Genomic DNA, 16,529 nt, shown 5'->3' on the forward strand with positions numbered 1-16,529 from the left:
GAAGGGGGAGGCCTGCCGGGGCCGACAGATGCCCGTCTCCACGCCCTGCCTTCTCCTTCTCCCCGCCGTATCTCTCTGGCAGCCCCAGAGCTGTGGCCTCCACTTCCTTGGCAGCGAGTTCACGAGCTACTGTGTAAGGTGATATTTTTATGAGTCAGAAAACTACATATGCAATAAGCTGGTGGCCGGATGACTTCACGATGGGCAGCATTGGAACACCCTTCACACTGAGCAGCTTTTGGTTTGGCAAGCTGTTTTGTTTCAGAGGAGATTAAGAACACGGTGGTCTAGGGCTGCCCTTCCAGAGTGGGAAGGGCGTGGGCTTTGCAGGCAGGGAGAAGATGGACTTCATCTGGGAAGAGGTTAGTGCCTGTGATGTGCCAGGTCAGGGCTTGGAGGGAAGGGCAGTGAACAGACCACAATGCTGGCTCATGAAGCTGACATGCTAAATGTGGGAAACAGACAATAAGCAAACACCTCTGCGTCTCTATATGTAATGTGTCCGGTGGCAGTAAAGGCAAAGAAGAAAAACGTAATAGAAGAAGGCAAATGGAGGGTGAGGGGAAAAGCTGTATGAGCTGGGTATGTAGGAGACCAATACTAGGTGTACCCGCTGGTGTGAGGTCTGGGAGTTGTTCATCCGGGAGGAAAGATGTTTGAGGACAGTTCCCTTCAGCCAGTGTTTCCCTGCTTGGTTTAGATGATGAGGCAAAAGAACTGCATGGAGTATTGACCAACCCTTGCTCTTGTATTAGAAAAGCAAAACAACCCTGCCAACCAATTCCCCTTCAAGCCAATATGGAAGAGAGAATGTTATTTTAATATTAGATAGGCATGGTCAGAATTACAGGCACGTAAAGGAACACAAAAGCAACTATCAAGTGTGGACAGGATTTCACACCCATTTATACCCAAAAGACAGAACGATGAAAACTTCTTTATCTCCTTGAGAGACAAGAGGACTCACCTTATTTTTTGTCTCATGTATTCCCTGTGAGAGATCCCGGAGCTAGTTCTAGAGGTAAGTGTCGACAGTTCCAAGGGTCAGAAAGCCAAGGACCTTGTGTTGTAAAATAAACCGTTGAGCCTTTTTATCAGGCCTAGTGTGTTCACAAGGAGACATCCTAAATAGGGGAGGGTGGGTAGGCAGAGGCCTCATTCCTCAAAGAAAGCACTTCCCCCTTACACTCCTGATGGTAGTTATTAATCTTTTTAAACCTCAGCTGAATTAAGTGTTGGAATCGCGCTGTTACTGCTGAGACACCCGTTCCTGTATAAACAACTGGCTACCGACTCCAATACTGTGATCTTAGGAAAAACAACACCAGCTTCAGGCCAGCTTTTTTTGTTAAGCGTGGATTTGGAGCAGTGATTCTCAAACCTCAGAATCCCCTGGAGGACTTCTGATAACACAGATGCAGGGCCGCCCTACCCTCTCTAGAGCTTCTGACTCAGTAGGTCCAGGATGGGACCTGAAAACGTGCATTTCCAACAACTTCCCAAGTGATGCAGTTGCTGCTGGGCCAGGAACCACACTTTGAAAACCACTGAACGTGAGCAAATGAACCTGTTTTGGAGAAAGGGACTGGGGCGAAGGTAGTGGATAAAGAAGAGAGAAGACAGATGTGGAGGGGAGATGAAGAGCATGGCATCCGATGCAGAGAACTCAGGGTTATGGACTGATGAGACGCACCAAGCTCTTGGGGACACAGTGTGGCTGGGAGCTCTGGAATGGGGGTTATCCTCAGTCAGGACTGCCACTCCCCGCTCTGGGTGTGGGCTACACTCCCTCTCCCTTCATAGTGCCCACCCTCGAGGAGAAGCACTTTCAAGGATGCACGCTCCTGCCTCTGGGAATGTCAAAAGATAGTCAGCAGGAAGTGCCTGGCACAGAGGCTGGGGCTCAGTTGTTATTGATAATTAGGAGCTCAACAGGAACTCGAACCAAAAAATTGTCCTCGGAGTGCCGAGGTATTTATTTGCACAGAGAGTTTGCCAAGTTCCTTCTGACTTCTCTTTCCCCTGCCATCCCCCACTGTGGCTGGGAACCCTGCAAGTCAATGGCTTTGAACTGGGACTTCAAAGAGAAGCCGAGCTCTGTTCTTCAAACAGGTTTATAAAGAGATTTTGATACAAGACAACAATACTTGTCAGCAGTGCCCAGTTATCGTCCTTCCCTTTGTAGTTTTATTAGGAAATAATTTCCCAGCCGGTGAGGCTCCTGCTGGCACGCCTTGTTTCTCTACTTGCGATTGGATCTACCCACCGGAGGGGCTGCCCCTCGTGCTGCAGCAGTTTTGCCAGCTGGGATCCCGAGAAAGACATCACCAAAGGGTCTCCCAGCAGCCAATTTACCATCTGCCCCCCACCCCCCGCCCCCGCCTCCTCTCGCTCTTTGTAGCAAAAATGCAATTTGTTTGACCTCTGGGGAGGTTTAAAATCCCAGCTTCTCAAGTACCCCCCAATTACTTTTTTTTTTTTTTTTTTTTAAGAAGGAAGAGAAAGAGGAAACTGACCAAAAAAGAAAAGAATAATTTAAGCCTCCCTTTCTATCATGCCCTGCATTTTGGGTTGGCAACAGAATTCCCAAGAGATGAAAACTAAAGAGCCCAGTTCCTTTGGGAATCAAGCAGGAGTGTTCGGAGCCTACATTTAAGCCCAGGTAGGGTGTGGCTTCCCAGAAGGTAGGGTGTGGCTTTCCCAGGTGCTGTTTCTTTCCTGATATTTTGGCACACAGGACATTGAGTCTACTGTGTGTGGAGCACCATCTGAGCAAGATAGAAATGACGGACACCGGGTCCCTCTGGTCATGTTTCTCTGCATGGGTGTGGTGAGCTGGGGGGACAAGCACGCTGGACAGGGGCTCTGCACAGAGGCCTCTGTTCACAGCAGAGGAAGGGACCCTGGGCTTTGGGGGCACAGCTGTCCAGAGCCGTGCACCAGACCTGCTAGAGGTGGCTGTTGATCATCAGCTGAGGGAGAGCCAGTGGGGAGGGAGGGTGTGCTGTGGTGGTGGTTTTAGGATGAGGCCCCTGGGATGGGTTTCCGCACTAGGAAAGGGTACGGACAGAGAGAGAGGGTGGAGTTGTGGGCGGGAGAAAATAATGGGTGGATTCTGATCCTGGGAGAGGTAGGACAGAATAGAATTGGGGCAGAAGTAGGCACCTAGCCACAGAAAAACCTACATTTCACTTCCTTTTTATGAAATTGGGAAAGAATCGTGAGAGAAGGCGCTGATTGTTTAGGGGGTTAGGGAGCGGAGAATGTGGGCATGGTCACGTTTTCTGCCCTTTATTCTCACTGGGAAATAGGAATTAAGGGCATCTGCTGGGCATGGGAGGGGATTTAGGAAGTTAGAGGCAGAAGCATCTTAGAGATCATTTAGTTCAAAGCCCTCATTTTAGCCAATAAGGTTTAGAGAGATGGAGGCATTTCCCAAGGTAACACATTGATGAGTGGGGAAGCAGGGACTTGAACCTACGTCTGCTGCATCCCAGGTTAAAGCCACTGCTTTGTGGGGAGCGGGGGGGGGGGTGCGGTTGCTGCCATCCTGAGCAGCAACCTGTTCTGCGTCCACCTGGGAGGCTGGAGGAGCCGTGGCAGCTGGGCAAGGCCTTCTGGGATACTTGGCCATCTCAGCGATGAGGTTGGCTCTAATGCCCTCCCTCAGTGCAGAGGGGAGCCTGCTGCAGTCAAGGGTCACCCAGGGTCACGTCAGGCCACTGCACAATGCGCAGAGCTCCATGTGTGCAGGAGGCGCAGAGCTCCATGTGTGCAGGAGGCACAGAGCTGATGCCATTCCTCAGACTCTGAAGAAGTTTGCTGACCTGGTATTACTCACCTTCTCCTCAATAATTTCCTGCTGTTGCCAGAGGAAATAGTCAATGCTTTCCCCAAGAAACTGCAGCATAGAAAGCAGTCTCAGAACCTGTGGTTTCTGAGGAGAAATGTGCATGACCACATGAATACCAGAGACCTGCTGGTTCCTGCCCAGGCATGTTATTATACCCATTGGACAGATGCGGAAACCGACACTGAAAGACCAGCGATTTCCAAAGCTTCACCCAAAGGCAGGAAGAAAACTCATAGCTTAGTGTTGCTGCATTTTTTCCTGAATCTTCCCCTGCCGATCGCTTCATATTTCCATGGAGTGTAAAGCCTTAACAGAGACAGACAGATGGAAGATGAACAATGAGCCCTTTTCCATGGGATCTGGCCAGAGTGGACTCAACCCTAGCCACGGACATAATTTTTTGAGGCAACAATTAAAAAAAAAAAATAAAGCTATCATGACATAGAATCACAAAAGTTGTAATATATTTTCCATATTTGAATTTAGGGAATGGCAAACTATGGCTTGCAGGCCAAATGTGTTACAGCCTGTTTTTGTACAGCCTGTGAGCTAAGAATGGTTTTTATGTTTTAAAAGGACTTTTTTTTTTTTTAAAAGGAAAAACAAAGAATATTCTACAGAGGCTGTGTGTAGCCCATAAAACCTCCTGTGTTAACTAACTAGCCCTTTATAGAAAAAATTTGCTGATCCCTGATAACATATAATGCTTTAATCACAAAAGATACAACTGTGGAATTGAATTATTCACAAGATAAGCATAAAATGTATTAAAAATATTCATTTGTTGTTTGAGTGGTCATATGAGCTTATAATAAAATATAAACCCCAAGTTGTTTGGCTACTGCTGTTTATCCCAGTCACGTCAGCTAATCTCTTGATCTTCACTTGAACATAGGTCAGAAGTGACCCTTGGAGGTCTCTGTGACCTTGAGGCTTCGCTGTGCAGTCCTCCTGGCCCCTGGCCCGGGTAACATGCTCTGGGTTTCATTTGAGCTGGAGAGGAAGGTGCAGGGCCTGCTACCCCGGTGTGGCATCTTAGTTTGCCTGGCCTGCGTCATGGAGGCCATTCACGGTGGGATGAGGGAAACCTGGTCCTTCCGCATTCTTGCGGCAGCGCAAGCACCGAATGTAGCAGAGGTGGCCAGGGCTGTTGGGGGTGTGATTGACTGATACCCTGGCTTTCTGTCCAGTATACGCAACCAAAGCCTTGTGATGTCTGTTGTAAATTCACAGAAGGGTTGTGTCACTGGACAGGGACAGCTGTGTTTCAGAACTGCCACACCCACCGCACAAAGGGTACCAATGTGCTTTGGGGTCTTCCCATGAAGGTGGGCGGCCAAATGAAATAACACCTCGTGGCACAGCAGCTGGCCAGGAGGAGCCGGGAACAAACACACTGCATTGGGACAGGATCTGGTTGCCAAGTCAGGGAGGGTGCGCACCTAACTCTCCTCTACTCAGAGTCAGAAAGGCAGAGCAGTGGAGGTGAAAGGAGGAGGGTGGCCAGTCACAGAGAACAGGGTTCAGACCCTGCCTCTGCCATTGATTAATCATGCAGTGTCTGGAATCGTCAGTTTCTTCACCTGTGAAGCGAGGATAACAATAGGACCTACCCCACGGAGTGACTGGGAGGTTGAGAAGAGATATCGGATGCAAAGACATTGGACAAGAAGGCAACAGCAAAAGTCACCAGGGCTTCGCTTTATTCCATCCTGTGAATGGTGGCCTTATTTCTGCATAAACACTTCACTTAAGGTCTAAGGGGAGTCACCAATGAGCAGAAAGAGAGAGAGACAGACAGAGAGAGACAGAGAGAGAGAGACAGAGAGTGGGGAGAGAGTGTACATTTTGAAATGCAGAAATGGTATAGAAAAAAAAAATTCTAGAGGGAGAAACTGTAACTAAACCAAAATTAAGCAGCACTTCTTAAATTGTAAACATCATAGAGAAACAGAGCCAGCAGGCACCTCAGTGATCGCACAGTCCAACTTATCTTTAGACCTTTGCAAAGGAAAGGAGGCAGACGGCTGGTGCTCAAATCCCAGCTTTGCCATTTACTTTGGGCAAGTAGTTGAAGTTTCCTAAGCCTCAACTCCCTTGTTGGTGTGAACATTAATTGTTGGCTTCAGGATCACACTCTGAGTGAAGTTGAAGGCTGGTGCCTCCAGGTGCCAGGAGTCACTATAAATTGGGAGACCACGGCATGTGTCTCCATCCGTGTCCTCCATAATCCAGGTTTAGACTTAATAGTGCCCAGAGGAGGCCTGAACAGGCCTTTCTTTGTGCAGGGTAACAGACTTTTGGAGACTGAATTCCATTAAATGACGCCAGCAACAATTCAGAGCTTCCACCCTACGTCACTTAAGTCAAACCCGTGCAGCTCATTTCCTGTTTCTCTTATGGGTTGCCTTTCCTTGCTTTGGGTTGGGGAAAAGTCAGTTTTGAAAACACCTCTTGTAATAGGTGTTGCAAAATACTTGAGCATCGGTATGAGCCTATTAAATTCTAACAGCTCTGTTGGCAGGTAAAATGCACATATAGATTTGAAAAATGCTCATGCCATTTGCCTTTTGGACTGCTGGGGCCATTCTGAAGAGATTTCATGGTTAAGGTCAAGGAGTTTGGAGGGGTGGAGTTGGTCTCTCCAATTCATTTCTCCTCAGGTTGTTTTCCTAGGCAATTATACATTGCAGGATGGTTTATCTGACTAGCAAGAAGCTAGTCTTGCTGAACATTTATTGTTCCTCTTCAACCAAGAATATCTATTTTTTCTTTGTCAGCACCACTGAGGGATTATGCCACCTCTCATCTTCTCCTATTCTAACTTTGTTCAAATAGTTTAACTCTAAAAGCTGCTGATGCCAAGAAAAAAAAAAACTACCACGAAATCCTACAGTGTCGGATTCTGGTACTAACCAAATAAGGCTATTTGATTGTGCAAATAAATACCCCAGGCCCAAAAGTTTTTGCTAAGGGAGAAAGATCTGGAATAGCAGACAGGGTGAAGCAAGGTCTAGCTTTTTGGGAGAAGGAGAGAATGTGCTGGGAAAAAAAAATCCCTTGCAGAGGATTCTGGGTTAGACAGAGGAGAGAAAGGAGTAACAAGATCATCAGTGTTCACTGTTACCTGTGATATTTAGCAGAAAGATCTTCTAGGGTGAAGTACCGGAACCAATGTATTCCAGAGCCACATGTGAAATGGAAAATGTTGGGACTTAGGGAACTGCAGCCTAGGAGACTTCTTAAAATGTTTCATCTCGCATTTTGGCCTGTGATGAGGCAGCAAGGGCTGAACTATCCTAATAGCCATTGAAGTTTTCAATATGATGTAGAGTCATAAAATGATGTCAGAACTTCAGAAAATGTGTTTAGACTAGACTCTTTTACTTTGTGGGAATTCAGTTGAAATAATCAGTATTTTTTTTCATATGGTTAGTGTCATTGATTTACAAAGAATTCTTCTCCCAGGCATACATAAAATACAGGAAACCCCATAATTAAATACCTACTCTGACCACAAAGTCAGACTGTCTTAAGCTATCTCCTTCATGCACATGCACATAGAAAGAAAGATCCATCTCTGAGCATCCATTGAAAACTTGCAGATTTTTTTCTTTACCCCTTCCTAGAATTGCTGTCAAATGAAGCTCCACTTAAGAAGACAAGCCGCAGTGGGAGAAACTCTGAGTCAACGGCTTTAACTTTGGCAGCGTTCTTCACTGATTCGTGAAGTAGGCTAGCAACCTCGTTTCCCCTTTTAACCCACGTCCCATGCCACGTGTGTCCAGAACAAACGAAATGTTAACATGGATACCATGAACGAATGGTGAGGGTGGAGGTGGGGTATTCCTTCCTGACTCCACTCCTAGGAGTTAAGCTGCAAACACTGTCACCTTCATGCATTTGATTCTGAGGCTTATAAAGATTCTAGACTATGAGATGAGATAGCCCTGAATGGGCTCTTCCATAGATGACAGAGGGGCAAGCTCTTGCAGACTGGAAAAGCTTCCTAAGAATTCCTTATACTATATTAGCGCCATCCCCAACAAGTCCATTCGGCAGACATCCCATCCCCCAAACCTGGTTGTGGAGGGCTGAGTAATGGCACCCAAAGATATTTGCATGTGAACCCTTGGAACCTGCAAATGTTACCTTGTATAGCAAAAAGAATTTTGAAGATGTGAATACACCAAGAACCCCAAAAGGAGAGCATTACCCTGGATTATCTGGGTGGGCTCTAAAAGTAACTGTAAGTATCCTTATAATAGGGAGGCACAGAGACATTTGACTACAGAAGAGGAGAAGTCAATTGGATGATGGTAGCAGACATTACAGTGATGTGGCCACAAGCCAAGCAATGCTGGCAGCCACTGGAAACTTGAAGAGGCAGGAATGGATGTTCCCCTGGAGCCCCCAGAAGGATTCAGCCCTATCAACATGTTGATTTTAGCCCCGTAAGATTCCTTACAGACTTGTAGCTCCAAGAACTGCTGGAGAATAAAATTCTGTTGTTTTAAGTCACCAACTTTATGGTAATTTGTTACAACCGTAATAGAAAATGAATACATTCTTCTTTTCAGATTTGCTAAAGAATGAGGGAATGCATCCCTCTGGTTCTCACTGGGCTGCTATTGGGACACTAAGGGATAGCTGCATAGCCACATCTGCCTACCTCATGTAGAATACTCTGGCACTGAGTTCTTAGGGAGATAAATGCATGTTTTCCCAATCTGTCCACTCAGCCTGTTTCTCAGAGCCGAGCTCTTCTGAGAACATTGGTGGGGTAAGGAGCTGACCTCAAGAGTTGCCGCAGTACCACCCTTTTCTTTTTGCAGTCACTTTTTGCTTCTTCCCCACTTCCACAGTCACTCCCCAGTATTGCATAAAATTGACTGGTTCTGTGTCTCATTCACTGAGAGGCTGGCGCCATTAGCTAACTGAAGCAAGAGATCTGTGTAGTTGAGCCAAGTTTACTTTCCCCTCTTCTCACCTGGCAAGCTTCTTTCTCTCTTGTTAACCATGTACTTTTAACACTTGCCTCTCAGAGAAGGTGTTATCCTCCTTTCTTGACAGAGGCATTGAATTTCCAGTCAGGAAGGACCATTATTAAGCACATTAATTCCAACTCCAGTGAAGTAATTAACTTGGGACTTGGGCAGTCGGGAGAGGTAGTAATGGGGCTAAGGGAGCCACAGTTGTAACACCATCCCAGGTAATTCTGAGACACATGGCCTGTGGGCTGCTCTTGGAGAAACAATGGCAAGATTGATATGTCAAAAGAGTGGAAGCAAGCAGTGGGGACCTTCATTTTTTGGAACAAATTCTCCTTGAAGCCACTGTCATGTCCCTTTCTTCTTTTTCCTACAGAAGTAGAAAACAATCCCTGGAAGACTATCCTTCCAATAGCCATGGGCTAATCTGTCTGCTTTGGCACATTCTGGGCAGATTCATGGTTGAGTTTTGTTAAACCTGGGACCTGTAGGAAACCCTGGACATTCGTTGCACTTGGGCAAAGCTAAATTGCAAGAGCACTTCATTGAGATGCTGAGCTATATGGGAAAGGAGCAAGCAGTCAGGTGAACCAGAAAGACCCATTTAACCAACTTGGAAGATGGGCATTTTTGATGAGAGCATTAACCTTCTCTGGGCTGGCTGTCATTTCCAAATGACAGCAGCGTGCCTGGCATTTCCAAGAAATCTTTCATCTCTAAGAGAAGAAGGGGAAGCAAGGGTCACATCTAAGATATTAAAAGCAGGAAGGAAACCTTTAAGCAATTTGGTACCCTTTGGCCTGTGGATTTTTTCTCCCACTGAGGTGGTGCATATTTAAAAAGCATAACCTAGGAGATGTTTTGAAAGAACAAGTTCAAAAACTGGCTTAGACCTGCTTTTAGAATGTTAGAAATTGCCTGCCCTGGTGGATGGTCAGGATATAAATTCTTCTGGGAGTTGGGCCCTGACAGTTAGGATTCTTTTGGCTGCAAGTGACAGAAAGCCAAGTTTATATTTTCTTAATTAAAGAAGAGGAGCTGTAGGTCTCAGGTATCTGAACTGTCTCATTACAGATGAGGCTTTAGGCACAATTGAATACAGAGGCTGAATGATATAATTGAGGATTTAGTCGATCTCTCTCTCTTCCCTGTGTAGATTTAATTTCTATTCAGGCTCTCCTTTTCTGCTTGCAAGAAGGCTGCCCTCAACTGGGGAAAACACATTTCCAAGTTCAAATCCAGTCCCTGTGAGAATCTATAGTCTTTCATGACTGCTAATGTGAAAGTCTAGGAATTAGATGCTCTTGGTCCTCATTGGCCTAATTTCTCATCTCCAGGACAATTATGTGCAGGGGGTATTGACCCATGCCTCTGGAATTTTAATGTGCATATGAATCATCTGAGAATTTTATTAAAAGCCAGATCCTGACTCTGGAGGTCTCAGGTGGGCCTCAAGATTCTGCATTTCTAACAAGCTCCCAGGCGAGGCAAAGCCTGCTGGTCCAAGGACCATCTCTTGAGTAGCAAGGATATCAACTGGGCTTGTTGGCTTAATCTAGGAGGTATTTTCCATCTCCGTAAGCTGAGGATAGTCTCAGCTTCAACTGAGGAGATGAGATGAGACTTGGATAGTTAGTGGGGAGTGTACCCCCTCAAAGAAAGATGTAATGCTGTCTCCACCCAAAGGACAATTTGTATTCTGATGGCAAAAACGGCATATTTCCACCATGGGCACTCTGGGCTTTTTTGGTGAACTGTAATATAAAACATCAGCCAGTGATGTCTGGGGATGTACGAGTTGTATCTGTGCCTCAGTAGTACCCCTTGCAACAATGAAAGAAATGACCTCTAGATGAAAGACGAAAAGATCAACACTCTTTAAGCATTTGCACAAGCTTATTATCATTACTATTAATTATTCATTGAGGAAGGACTAACATGGGCTTGATGTGGGTAGAGATTTTGTTTAAGCACCAGCCTAGAGAGGCCTGGAAAGGAAACCAAAGGAAAACATGAATTATAAATACAGATCCTGCCATAGGAAGATGATGGAAGCACAGACTCCTGGAATGCAGAAGGGCTCTCAAGGCTGCAGGCTCCGGAACTGTCACGTGGAGTTAATGTGCAGCTCAGGAACCGGTCCACAGTGGCGTGGGAACGTTCATTAGGGGACCAGTGTCCAGCCCACTGGAGAAAGACAATCAATGCGAGAGCAGGACCACAACTTTGAGAATCTCTGAAGGAACTTACATTTATTTGGCGCTTATTATGTAGGGAGAAAACAAAAATCAAAGGCCTAGAGTTTTGTCTTTTAATTGCTTTGAAGATCATGGTAAAGAGATAGTTAGACCTGGGGTATTCTATAATTAGTTGGTAAATTGTGACAACATGAGATGGTATTCTGGAAAGCATGTATTTAGAATGTGGCAGATAAAGGAATGAGTTGCATAATTTAGGTATTTGAATATCGAAATGTAATAAACAATAATAATAATAATAACCATAATAATCCCAGAGTGACAAGGACCTCGCAAGTTATAGAATATTCTGGTTAGGTTACCAGATGGAGAACTGTAATTAGACTCATTTTTTTGGTAATTTAAGAAATGAAGGCAGCATCATTTTTGGCCTCTCACCACCTTCCCTTTATTTCTCAGCATCTCGATGCCTTCTGGCTGTAGCAAAAAATTTCTCTCTCTTTCTCTGTCTCTGTCTCTCTCTCTCCTTCTTCTCACACCCCTATTTTTATCTCTCCTGGAGCCTGAGCCGTTAGTGTTTTGCTGCTGGGAATCCTGGCATTGTGCATGTTCCTTACATGTTTCTTACATTGAGTGAGCCCTGTGCCATCTCTCTTGAATCTTCTTGGTGGGGGATGTCAAGACATTAACTACAGCAGAATGAGTCGTCAAGGAAGTTTCTAAAGCTGTAGATTTGTTTTTGGAGTGATCCTCTTCTATCCTCACACATATCCTGGTTTCCATAGTAGAACAGTTAAGTCAGGGTAATTTTTTTTTTTCTTGTTTGAATTCAACCAGCTAGGTGGTTCTAGAGTCTTTCTTCTGCAAGTTCTGAGTGCCTAGAGACCTGAGTTCTAGAAGACCACTCCCTCCCACCCTCCTCGGGCTGCTACCCTCCGACTTCCTTCAGCAGAGATGTTTCCTGTCTCTGCTAGCATCTGAGAATACAAATTCTCTCTTTATGGATGTTCTACCCACTTCCTCCTTCTCCTTTTATTGTGTGTCTTAAAGGACCTAATTCTGCCCAGAATTAAGTCCAGCAGGAGCTATAGAATTAGACCAACTCCTTACACTCTATTTGGAGTGACAACTTAACAGGAAACAGAACAACCACGAGTCATCACACTCTATGGTGCTCCGTCCAAGTGCAACTGGTCTTGAAAAATAGTGGGGAGAAATGTGATCCCAGGGACTTGAGAAGAAATACCCGTTTGTGGTGGGCCACCCTCACATCCTGATCTTTGCTCGTAATGGCGTTTAGCACTAGCTGACGACTGCTTGTATCTAGGATTTCCCTTGTTAGATGGCAGTTTCCCAGGCACAAACCGTGCCTGCCTGTTGCCTGTGCATTCCAGAGGCAAGCACAGTGCTTGGCTGATGTAGGTGCTCAAAGCTCATGTATTGAATCGATTTATTAATTCATATTTTGGGGGCAGGGGTATAAGAATGAGGAGAGTGCACCCTTCCACTTTTAGAGTAGCAATCCATTAAAATGAGACTTCTTGGAAAATAGCAAATTTTTAATCTGTTCAGTATCTAGAAATTAAAACTAAAAAAAAAAAAAAAAGAGGGTGATGGTACCTGGACATAAAAAAACACTAAAGGATCCTAAAATTCTACATAATTAAAACATTTAGATTACATAGTTTTGTTTTTCTTAAGTAAATTTCTTACTGAAATACATCAAATAGATAAAAGTGTACACACATGTGTGTACATCTTGATGAATTTTCACAAAGAAAACAAATTGGGAGACTACTACCAGATCAAGAAACAGAAGCCTGCCAATATACCAAAAGCCCCCTGCCAGGGTACCTTCCCCCTACTTCCCCCACAAAGATAACTCTTCCTAACTCCTACTGCTCTAGATCAGTTTTGCCTATTTTTGACCATTATATAATTGGAATCATACAATATATCCTTTTGTGTTTAGCTTCTTTATATTCATGGTATTACATTTAGCAATAGTTCATTCCTTTACATTGCTGTATAGTGTTCCATTGTATGAATATGCTACCATTTGTCTATCTAATTGTTGATGGCATTTGTTTCCTTTCCAGTTTTTGCCTATTAAGAATCATGTTACTATGACCATTCTTGAATGTCTTTGGGTGTCCATACACTGACTATATACCCAGGAATATAAATGCTAGGCTAAAGGCTATGTTTATTTTCAGCTTTAGTAGATACTGCCAATTTGTCAACTGGTTTATACTCATTTACACATCTGCCAGCATTCAATGGAAGTTCTATCTTTTCCTATTTTCCGGCTAAAAATTTGGAATTGTTATCATTTTAACTTAACCATCCCAGGAAGATGCAATGAAATCTTGTGCTTTTGATGAGCTCACATGATGACCAGGGGCCAAACACATTTTCATATGCCTGTTGGCCATTTGGGTGTCCTCTTTTATAATGTGCCTATTCATGATTCTGTGTATCATTTTGGCATGCAGTATTTATTAATTTTTTTAAGAAAGTTGGAAGGATAAATTTTCAACTTTAGGAGGGACTTTAGACCTTATGACAGTAGCTTTCTTACTTAAATAAATGTTCTTTTTTTTGAGACGGAGTCTCGCTCTGTCGCCCAGGCTGGAGTATAGTGGCGTGATCTTGGCTCACTGTAATCTCCCCTCTCAGGTTCAAGCAATTCTCCTGCCTCAGCCTCCTGAGGAGCTGGGACTATATGTGCATGCTGCCATGCCTGACTAATTTTTTATATTTTAGTAGAGACGGGGTTTCACCGTGTTGCCCAAGCTGGTCGCAAACTCCTGAGCTCAGGCAATCCATCCGCCTCGGCCTCCCAAAGTGCTGGGATCACAGGCATGAGCCACCAGGCTGGGCCAATAAATGTTCTTTTATAGCACCAGAGTCCTTTCTTCAGAGGGAATCTTAGGCAGAGGACTAACATGCAAAGTAGGTTAAAGCAGAGAAGTTCTCACAGAAGGAAGGATGAAGAGCTCAGATCCTTTCCCATCTGTGACTCCTCATGTGTTCCACTGAACTTTGAAACCACTGCCTTATGGCAAAGGTAGTTTTTAAGAACCAAGGTAACCAGTGAGCCAATAAAAACCCTCACAGATACTTAAAAAAACCTGCTAGCATGAAACAATAAAAATAACAGCAGAAATAAGAATATGAAAGGCATTTTTACAACTTGAATGAGTTATAATGAGCATTATACTATTAATTTCCATTTATGCTTTCTTGCTCAATGGAGACTTTTCATGATCTCCTTTCCCATAATCTCAAGATGCTTTCAAATTTGTTTTGATTCATTGAGCGAAATATGCACACCAAGAGGCTGTGTGTGAATGTGTGTGTATTCACTTGCGCCTTTCATCCAAATGTTCAATGCTTTTCTGATTTATAACTTAGACGTGTCCTGAATCCTGCCTTAATCCATACATACAAAAGTACTTGGATATTTCAAATGGAAAAATTATGTGGTGAGCTTTATTTAACCCAGTTGGGTAGGCACTTTTTGTTCTGATGCTAGAGTCCAATGCTCATCACACTGAAGAATATTTTACTAGCCCTTCTCCACCAACCCACCTCCCTTGCTCCAGAGAGCCGTTCAGGGCTCTAGCTTCCTTCTCCTCCTTTCCCTTTATCTCTCCCAGAGCTTCAAGCCCACACCTCTCTTTCTTTGCTGCCATCTTCTTTACCTCTCTTTCCTTTTTCTCAATCCCCAGTTTCCTTTTTTCTAATTATCCCCAAAGGGAGTGACTGGCAACCTGTAGATATAGGAACCTAAAAGGTACATGGAAGCAAATCTGCATACAGTGGAATGAGGCCAAGTGAAGGAGTTCAAGGTAGGGAGAGATTGTGGTAGGCTTTCCAAAAGGGGGCAGTCAATGGTGGTCCCTGAAACGATTTTAGGTAGTACACTTGATGGAAACTTTTGTTTTCGTTTTGTTTGTTTTTTGAGACAGGGTCTCACTCTCCCAGGCTGGAGTACAGCAGCACGATCATAGATCACTGTAGCCTTGAACTCCTGCGCTCAAATGATCCTCCCATCTCAGCCTCCCGAGTTGCTGGGACTGCAGGCACCACCACAATACCTGGCTAAATAATTTTTTTGTGTGGAGACAGGGTCTTATTTGTCCAGGTCTTTTTGCCCAGTCTGGTCTTGAACTTCTGGCCTCAAGCAGTCTTCTCACCTTGGCCTCCCAAAGTGCTGGGATTAGAGGCATGAGCCACTGTGACCAGCTGATGAAAATGTTTTTAAAGATTTAAATAGTTATACATTCACTTTAGAGATATTAATAGATTTCTTCTATTTGTGGTAAGATATACTTGTTTTCAGATAGATAAAATGTCCTTTTAAATATTTAAGTTTAGAAAATGACTGTACTTCTCTGGAAAAACTTGTGAATTAGTGACGTTTAGAAAATATTGAATGGTTCATGCTCATTAAATCAGAACATTTAATTAGAGGACTGTGTTCTCCGATCAGGTCTTTATAAGCAAAATGAGTAAATAGTGTATCAAATCCTGCTTCCTCAGTATAACAAGTGTTAGAGTTTAAAAAAAAAAATATATATATATATATACACACACATACATACATATATATGAGAGTTTATAACAATGATTATACCCCCACCAGGAGTCTCTATGGTGCACTTTCAATGAGTCCATGAAGTTGAACTATTTTCATAATACTATTATTAAGATGTTACTTGCTTTTTTTCCCAGTATGTTGTTGACATTTGCACTGTTGATGCAAAAGCAATGGGGGGTAAAATGCTGGCATCTTAGGATGAGTCCAGGCAGTGGCCCCAGGCTGTGCGAGTGGTCATTGTATACTTCACTACACTCCAGGGAAGTGAAAAGCCAGGGTTGCCTATAAATGAACTTGATAAAGCAGTAAAAATGATTAAGCTTATAAAATCTCAACACTTTACTCTTTGTCATATTCTGTGTAATCAAATGGGAAATATAAATAAACATTCTGCTGTGTACCAGTATACAATGATTGTTTCAAGGATAACACTCACTCGTTGTGTGTGTGTGTGTGTGTGTGTGTGTGTGTGTGTGTATGTGTTTGCTTATCTGTTAGAGATGAGGTCTCACTTTGTTGCCCAGGCTGGAGTGCAGTGGCACAATCATAGCTTACTGCCACCCCGAACTCGTGGTCTTAAGTGATCCTCTTACCTTAGCCTCCAGAATATCTGGGACTATAGATGTGCACCACCACACCCAGCCGCAAAGACTCATTTTGAGTTAAACTACCCACTTTTGTTCTTGGAACACTATTTTTATTTGAAAGAACAATTGGCAGACAAACTATAGTTATTTCGGTTATTTCGACTTGGGTGTTTTGCTGATATGTTCTCCAGAATGAATGTAATGGTACTGTTACTTCAAGCAAAATAATTGACTATTTATAGCCAAGGATAAAATTTAGACTTTCAAGTGAAAATTAGAATTTTGGAAAACTTG

General features: G+C 43.9%; 1 long non-coding RNA gene across 1 annotated transcript; it reads left to right on the forward strand.

Moving 5' to 3' along the window:
- The first annotated feature begins 218 nt into the window (after positions 1-218).
- Positions 219-8,374, forward strand: LOC105482463 (uncharacterized). Its single transcript, XR_987624.2, has 3 exons — positions 219-362; positions 2,493-2,662; positions 7,483-8,374. It is a non-coding gene; the product is annotated as an uncharacterized lncRNA (long non-coding RNA).
- The last annotated feature ends 8,155 nt before the right edge of the window (positions 8,375-16,529 follow it).

Source organism: Macaca nemestrina, chromosome 5, assembly GCF_043159975.1.
Source record: "Macaca nemestrina isolate mMacNem1 chromosome 5, mMacNem.hap1, whole genome shotgun sequence".
NCBI lineage: Eukaryota > Metazoa > Chordata > Mammalia > Primates > Cercopithecidae > Macaca > Macaca nemestrina.